Here is a 9,111-nt window from a genome sequence, read left to right on the forward strand (position 1 = left end):
AGGTTCCTCCGCCGGTGCTTTGCCCATTGCCTACCCCCAGCGTGCAGTAGATGCCTTATAGCTACTAAGTGCAATTGAATTGAGGAAAGAAGGTCTCACCCTCCTCCTGAAATTCCACCCTAAAAGGACCCTAGGGCATCAGGCGCAGCTGCATCCTCTTTCCTCTTGTAAGAGGTGAATTTGCATCAGCCTAGCCTCAATGTACTTCAGCCCTAGCCAGGATGAAGGGTTATCAACACCACCAGGGTCCTACACTTTTTTGATCATGCACCTCTATCAGTAAAAGGTTTGGGGGGCATATACCCCCAAGACGTATGTATTTATCTATAAGTTATATACATGTACTATTATACTGTAATTATGCAAATTATAAAAGGCATGAAAATCAAAATTAAAAAGGATGAGATAAATGGAAAATAATATTTGATCCTAGGCATCAACAAGGACCCACTAGAATTTATTGAATAGGAATAACATGGTCAGACCTATATTTTAAGAGTTTTTGGCAGCTGTGTGGTGCATAGATTGGAGAGGGGAGAGACATGAGGCATCAAGACAAATTAGAAAGTTATTGCAATAGTGGAAAGGTGTTGAGAGCCTGAACTAGGGTGATGGCTCTGAGTGGAGGCACGCTAGAGATATCAAGGTTGGTCTGCCAACACATTCAGCAAACTGTATGGAATGTATGTGTGAATGTATGGAATGAAGGCAAGTGAGGCATCCAGGATGACTGAGACTGCAAACCTAGATAAATGGAAAGATGTTGGTATTCTCAACCTGGATAGAAATGGGGAAGTTCAGAAATAGGATGTGTTTTTGGAGGCAAGATAATACAATAAGGTCTGTGATGCCTATTGAAACTCATGTATTCCTATTCATTCTGTGCAACTCATTCTGTCCTATCAAAATCAAAAAGATTGACCCACAGGTACCAAAGCCTAGCCCCTGAGGGGTCCCTACAGCTACCCTGAAGCACAATGAGAGATGGGGTGTGTATATGCTAGAGTGATTTTCCCAATGGCACTCAGTAGCCCCTGTTCTGGGTTCCCAGACAGGTTATAGTCCACATCTATAGCCCAAGGAGTCCACATCTGGTGCTGCACAAAATGGGGAGATTGGGAACTTGAAGAGTTATGGAGAAAAGAGACAGAATGGGGAAAATACAGGGAAATAGGGGTAGGTAGGAGAACAAATTCCACATTGGCTATCACAAGAAGGTGAATATAACCCTTCTTCCTTGCAATGGGTTGATCATATACCCTTTAGAATCAATCCTCAGCTCCCTAGAGGTATCACTGTACCACAGTACTTCATTCTGTCAGAATCTCCAGGCCAAGACAACCCCTTTCTTTTCATTCCTCTCTTTTTACTATTAGGAGACATCCTGTTTTTCATAGGTAAGGCTCAGTAAGCAAGTTGTGCCCTGAGCTTAGCATAACAATCCTTGGTGCTCACTCTCTGAATGAACTCTGTCATAGCAAAATCCTAGAACTGTTTTGCACTCAGTGGTCCCCGAGCTTGCATAAACACCGGCAGGAACCACGTTCTGGTCATGAAACCCTGCTACGAACCAAGCTTGTCTCATTGTTGCTGTTACCCCTCATTGTCATGGCTGCAGCTCACCAAGTAGCCACTGCTATATGTATCAAGGTTTGGCCTCAGGAAACCTGGTCTCCTCCTAGAGGATGCCTTGGCACATGTGTCTAGTTTCCCTCTTCCAACAAAATAAAGAAAGATTTTTTGCTTATAACTACTTTAGACTTTGATTTTATTTTGTTTAGATTTTATTTTATTTCTTAGAGTGATAACCTGTATGAGCTCTTTGGTATTGTGAGAGACAGCAAAAAGTTGTTTCCACAGAGTTACTAGTTAATGAAGTCACTGAGAATGTCAGATAATAAGAAAGCTAGCAGACTGCAGGTGGACTCAACCAATCAGGACACAGACAGTGGCCTTCAAAAAATTACAAGGTTCTTTGTGAAGGGGATCAAATCTAAAACTAGCTTAAACTAGTCAGGAGAAAGCTTTTCTTCACTGCGCTTGCTTAATGAACCTCATGTATATAAGCAAACTCACCCCACATAAAATTATCCCTCCATTTTCTGATCATGGGTACTATGTTGAAGCATGTTTGGGAGGGAGGATCACACCAAGGGTGGTTATATAATGGGCATGTAGAGAAGGTCATGAGTGACCTAATGGAGAATGGACCAATCTGTTTCCTGATAGGAGGATCTGTCCTGAACTAACAGTATAAGAATGCTTTTGCTTCTGTATCCAGCACTCCCTCCTCCTGAAAAGGGGTTGGAATATGCTTTGGCCAAGGCAAATTCCTTGAATTTGTGTTCCATTCCTCTGAACTCTGCTATAATAAATTTCCTTGATACCTTTTTATGTGTCAAGTGTGTTTCTAACAGTATTTTCAGAGTTAACAGCAGGTACATAGCCTCTGTGACTCTTTAGTCATTTGTTGATAATCTAAAAGATGGTATAGCATGGTCTCTTGCAGGAACCAGAATTTCCCCCCCCATCTGACTCTCTGCCCATAATTTACTTCAGCTCTCATTGACTATCAATGGCAGATTTATGCCTGAGTTTCCATTCTCATTTCAGAGTCCAACATACCTCTAAACTCCATGCAAAACAAAACAATTGATTTCAACCTCAAAGAAGAAGGAGAGGGAGGGAGTGTAATGGGGCAGGGATTGGTCTGAGTGCTTCAGAATGTTCAATATTCTTATCGATACTTGGATGAAGGTATCTATAGTAGGGTTATTTATACTGAGGCAGAGGATTCCTACCATTCTGGAAAACATGATTATGTCAAGACAATGGGCCAAAACTCGTAAGGTGAAATTTAATCCCAAAATACTATATTCTTATCTGACTGCGTCACTTCCCTGCTTAAAGGTGTTCTGTGGCTCCCTATTGCCTCCAGAGTAAAATATAAATGTCTCAGTTTTGTTACAGTGGAATAAAGAAACCAAGGAATTATGTTCAGGCAATCATTTATTTGACTGCATGCAGTTGAAAAACAATCCAGATCCAAGTCTTAGTAGCCAAGGACCTGATATGATTTGCAGCCATGTACATTGCCTAAATGTAATTACTTGGTTTCTTTTTATCCACTGTAACAGTTTTGGTGACCACAAAATGATTGAGACTGTGAGATACCATGTTACCAGACCTTTGAGAAAGGAAAAACCTAAATATCTGAGTAAGATTTATACTAATGGACTCCATCATCAAAGGACTGACTGTCCCCAGACCTCCACATATTCCTGAACCAACATCCAGATGGTTAAGTAAGTGGTCCCTAATCAGGAAGCCATGGAAACTGGCTGATGGATATCCTCTTAGAGAAGTTTGGCCTGGAAACAGCATAAATGTCCTATTTAGAAAGGGGAACTAAGAATAGAGGTCTCAAATTATGCAAAGATTGGTCTAAAATATATAAAAATCTTGATGGGTACCATATTTGACCTGAAAAAGGGGCTTTCAATTACTCCAAATTCGAGGCTTTGAGATTACTTTGAGAAAATTGTGTACACTGACATTTTGATGACAACTTTCTTCTGTGTGTCTCTCTTGTCATATTGTCGGGCTGTAGCTTGAAAAAGAATGTAAAAAGTGAAAACCTTTCTGAGGAACTTTTCAGAGTTCACAGAAAGAAAGTCTCTCTGCCTTCTTAACTCTGACCAAGTTGAGAGAGACGAGACAGATAAGAAGGAAGAGAATCTTTGTTCCCAGTCTGCAGGTATTTATGGAATTGTAAAACTAATGAGAGACAAATTTGTTTACTATAAACTTCCAAATTGTGGTTTGGGTGTTTCTATAGAAACCATTCTATAGAATTTGTTTTAAGGAAAAATAGGAATAAGACCTTGTGAAAATTACATGGAAATCATACTTAGACCTTTTATCATTATCCCCAGAGAGTGACCAATTTATCGTTTCTGTGCAAGGGGGAAAGGTAATTTCACTGATTAGAGAAAAAGAATTGAAGCTTGTTTGAAAGCAGTTTTCGTGAAGTTCAAAAGTGAAAAAAAAGGATTTGCAGTTTGCAATTTAAATTTATCTAGTACTTAAGAATTACCTATTAACTTTTTTCTAGAAGCTTGTTTAAATCAGGAGTCAAGTTAAAAGTAAGTAAAATTTAATTTGGAAAAAAATGCTTTGTGTTACCACTGTATTTCTTCTGTGGATGATGTAACAGAACTCAATTGTTTAGGTAAACTATTGGCAAAATCATCAAAAAGTATTGGAAGAGATAATGCATTTGTAAGCTTTTAGGAATCCCAAAAGCACCAATATTGCAATTAATTGGTTTTATGTAGTAAAAAAAAAAAAAAGCAAAACAAAAAAAAAAAACTTGTGGTAAATTATGAGGGAAAAATTCATTGAAGAGAAGTTCTATATATAGTCTGGGATATGGTTGGGTAATAAAGACTAGAGGAATTAAGCAAATAAAGAAAGAGAGGTATTAGATCCAAATCTGAAAAGAAAAAAAAGGAAGGTCCAATTTTGAAGGGCTTTAATCAAAGTCCTTTGGAGGGATATATAAAGATGGGAAGAAAGAAATGTTAAGTAGGGATGAGAGAAGAATGGGTAGAAAGTAAAAGAAAATTGGAGTCTATTTACACTGACACATTCCAGTGTGAATGGAGGGTGTGAAAGTAAAGACATCTTAGAATTTTGGAAAGAGAGGTTTGAGGGAAGTTTTAATCTCATTGAGATAAGAAGGATATGAGAACTTTATTTAGTTATTCTATATGATATGGAAAATATAGAAGAATGTTCACAGCATTGAATTATTTGAGGATAGCACCATCTTTCTTTTTCAATAAGTAGCTTTTCCTGCCTTGCCTTCTTTGACATTCCTGGAGTTATGATGGAAAAGTCTGAGGACAGGGTAGAAGGGGGAAGAAGCGAGGCGGGGTGGGGGGGAAGGTGGAGCTGGATTAAAAACACATAAGAATTGATTTGGCTCTTTGTGTGACTTAAAAGAAAATAAAGAAAAATTCTGGGGAACTGGGAGTGCCACTAGAAATTTTTTGAAGATGAACAAACTGAAAACAGTGGGCCCTTGAGAAAACTGAGATTTAAATGTTACCATTAGTGATTATAAATCCAGATTTGATTTGTTCAAAATTTTGTTCTGAAACTAACGATTATGTGGTCTAATTTACACCAAGATACATGCTCCTATTATGATAATTGTGGTGAATCAGAGCTTGCTATGAATCACATTTGCTATATGTTGGAAAATGCATGGATCAGGAAGACCTGAGATAAAAATCTCATTTCAGAAATTTATTAGCTGTGTGACCTTAAGTTTGTTATTGTTCAGTCATTTCAGTTGTGTTTGACTCTTTGAGAGCCCATTTGGGGTTTTCTCAGCAAAGATATTAGAGTGATTTTCCATTTCCTTCTCCAGCTTATTTTACAGATGAAGAAACTGAGGCAAGCAAGGTTAAGTGACTTAACCCAGGGTCACATAGCTAGTAAGTGTCAGATTTGAAGTCAAGTCAAACTCCAGGGTGAACACTCTAGCCCCTGCACCATCTAACTGCCCTTATGCAAGTTATTTCACCTCTATTTACCTCAGTTTCCTAATCTACAAAGAGAATAATAATACTTGCACCCACCTCCTAGGTTGTTGTGAAGATCACATAATTGTGAAGTGCTTAACACAGTGCCTAGCATGTGGTACACATTATATAATATTAAATTATTATTTCTTTAATTGCATATTAATGACTCCATATTGGATTATTCTATACTGGGTTCTAGACATAATATATAGAGAATGCCAAAAGTGATCAAAATGAATGATTTTCTGTGTAAGATAATTTGGAAATGTGTGCAATTGAATTGATGTCACCTACCTGGTAATAAGTTTGTTTCATGTTTTAAATACATAATATCATGTATGCCATTATTATGTTTCTAAACGTTTCTTATGTTGTAAAATTTGGGAAAAGAGACTTCTCTTTTAATTTGGATACTGTTAGATATGAATTTAATTGTTAAAGAATGTGGTCAAAATATTTTAAAACTGTTAAATATTTAATTGGGCATATTTTAAAATGGATAATAATAATAACTTACTGTTGAAGGGAAAAAATATATAGTAAAGATCTCTTAATTGTATTTGTTTGTGAGTTTCCTTGAGACTTTGTCCTTGGGCAAAGTCATAAAAATTTTATAAGCCCTGCTGAGTTGTTAAATTCTAAAGTACTGAAGTTTGAGAATCTGGGACCATACCCAGACAAAGAGGGGAAACTTACTGTTTTGCTTACAGTAAAGAGTGATTTTTATCAATAAATTATTTGACTATCACTTATGAAAATTATAAAATTGTACCTGTTAATTAATTGTGTTGAAGTTACATCTCTTAGCCAACTTAGTAACAACAGACCTTAGATTTAAAGATTTCCCATCTCACCTTAGGAGTCAAGAGGCAACACAGATTAGAGACTTACTATAGTCAGCATATTTTCCAGGGTTTGGAGTCAAATATTATATATTAACTGTGTCAGTGAAACTCTAGAATGTAATTATTCTTAAACTACAAATGAAGGGTAAATAAGATATCCTTGTATGTGTTCATTGTTAACTGTTATCACAACATGGGAAAAATAATAATAATAACCTAGCCCTAAGCTGATCAATGAAATTTTACTATTTGAGATAAAATCTCTAGGGACCATAATTATGTCAAGGCAGTCTGTACTCCTGAGGAGACAGTCTTGATATCATCATAACCATATCCTTCCTTTACCTTTCATAGCAAATTTCTATAATAAGGCCAGGTATATTGTAGAAGATTTTGTTGTTGCAATACTAAATCTATTAATTAATAGATTAATATAGAAATACCTGAGTTATTATAATAAGATGCAAGTGGGAATGATCTTATTGTTTTCTATATGAATTTATAGTCAATTTCATACCCTAAGCAACCAAGTAAGTGAGTTCTTGGACTTATTATCCACTTGCTAATAGTTATATACTCATGTATGAGATAAGGTCCTTGAAGTATCTCATTCTTTCAGAGTGATATGGGAATATGGGAGGGATAGGACAAAGATGCAAAAGTTCCCTAAGTAAATGGAACAGGAATGGACAGTATTCAAAGATAATATATGGCATCAGAAGATGAGCACCTCAGGTCAGAAAGTATGAATATGTTAGTGGAGAAGAACAAAAAGCCAACTACATGTATATCCAGAAAGAATGAAGCAGCTGGTCCAAAGCTGCTCAGCTATTGATGAGTCTGGTGATGAAAGGAAAGTCCAATGCTGCAAAGATCAATAGTGCATTCATTGGAACTTTGACTGTAACATCTATGAACCAAGGTAAGCTAGATGTGGTCAAAATGAAGATGGAAAGTTTAAACATTGAGGTAGCAGTGAACTTAAATGGATGGGAATGGGGAATTTAATTCAAGCCACCTTTACATATACACTAATGTGGGCAAGAATCCTTTAGAAGAAATAAAGTATCCTCATGGTCAATGAAAGGGTGAGAAAAGCAGCACTGGGGTATAATCTCAGAAATGACAGAATGATATCTATTTGAATCCAAGGCAAACCATTCAACATCGCAGTAATATAAGTCTATGCTTCCACCACTAGTGCCAAAGAGGCCAAAGTTGTTCAATTCTATGAAGGCCTACAACATCTTCTAGAAATAACACCAAAAAAGATGTCACATTCATCATAAGGGATTGGAATTCTAAAGGAGGAGATCAAAAGATAATTGAAATAGCAGGCAAGTTTGTCCTTGGCGTACAAAATGAAGCAGGGCAAAGACTAATAAAGTCTTGTCAAGGTAACTCATTGGTCATAGCAAGCACTTTTTCAACAATCCAAAAAACAACTCTACACATGTACATTACTAGACCGTCAATATCAAAATCATATTGATGATATACTTTGTAACCAAAGATGAAGAATCTCTGTACAGCTAGTAGTACAAGACCGGGAGCTGACTGTGGCTAAGATCAAAGATCATGAGCTTCTTATTGCAAAATTCAGACTTAAATTGAAGAAAACAGGGAAAACCATCAGACTGTATAGGTATAACCTAAATAATGTCCCTTATGTGTATGAAGTGGAGGTGATGAAGAGATTTAAGGGATTAGATCTGGTAGATAGAGTGCCTGAAGAACCATCAATAGAGGTTCACAATATTGTACAGGAGACAATAAAAAAAAGAAAAGGAGCAAGAAAGCAAAATAACTGTCTAATGAGATTTTACAAATAGCTAGGAAAGAAGGAAGGGGAAAGGAGAAATGGGAAGATATATCCAAATGAATGCAGATTTCCAGAGAATAGCTAGGAGAGATAAGAAGATTTTCTTAAATGAGCAACGCAAAGAAATAGAATAAAACAATAGGATGGGAAATACATGAAATCTTTTCAAGAAAATTAGAGATACCAAGGGCATGTTTCAGGCAAAAATGGGTGAGATAAGAGGTAAAAAATGGTAAGAATTTAACAGAAGTAGAAGAGATTAAGAAAAGGTGTCAAGAATAAATAGAAGTACTATACAAGAAAGACCTTAACATCATCAATAATCACAATGATATGGTTAATCATCTAGAGCCCAGCATCCTAGAGAATGAAGTCAAGTGGGCCTTAGGAAGCATTGCTAACAATAAGGCTAACAGAGGCGATGGAATCCCAGCTGAGCTATTTAAAATCCTCAAAGATGATGCTGTTAAAGTGGGACATTCAATATGCCACCAAATTTGGAAAACTTAACAGCCGCCACTTAATTGGAAAAGATCAGTTTATGTCCCAGTCCTAAAGAAGGACAATGCCAAAGAATGTCCAAAGTACCTAACAATTGCACTTATTTCACATGCCCTCAAGGTTTTGCTTAAGATTCTGCAAGCTAGGCTTCAGCAATAAGTGAACTGAGAATTGCTAGAAGTGTAAACTGGTTTTCAAAGAGGCAAAAGAACTGGCAACATTTGCTGGATTATGGAGAAAGCAAGGGAGTTCCAGAAAAGCAACTACTTCTACCTCCTTGACTACACTAAAGTTTCTGAGTGTGTGGAGCACAACAAAATATTTCACGTTCTCAAAGAGATGGGAGTAT

The sequence above is a fragment of the Notamacropus eugenii genome, chromosome 1 (genome assembly GCF_028372415.1).
Source record: "Notamacropus eugenii isolate mMacEug1 chromosome 1, mMacEug1.pri_v2, whole genome shotgun sequence".
Taxonomy (NCBI): domain Eukaryota; kingdom Metazoa; phylum Chordata; class Mammalia; order Diprotodontia; family Macropodidae; genus Notamacropus; species Notamacropus eugenii.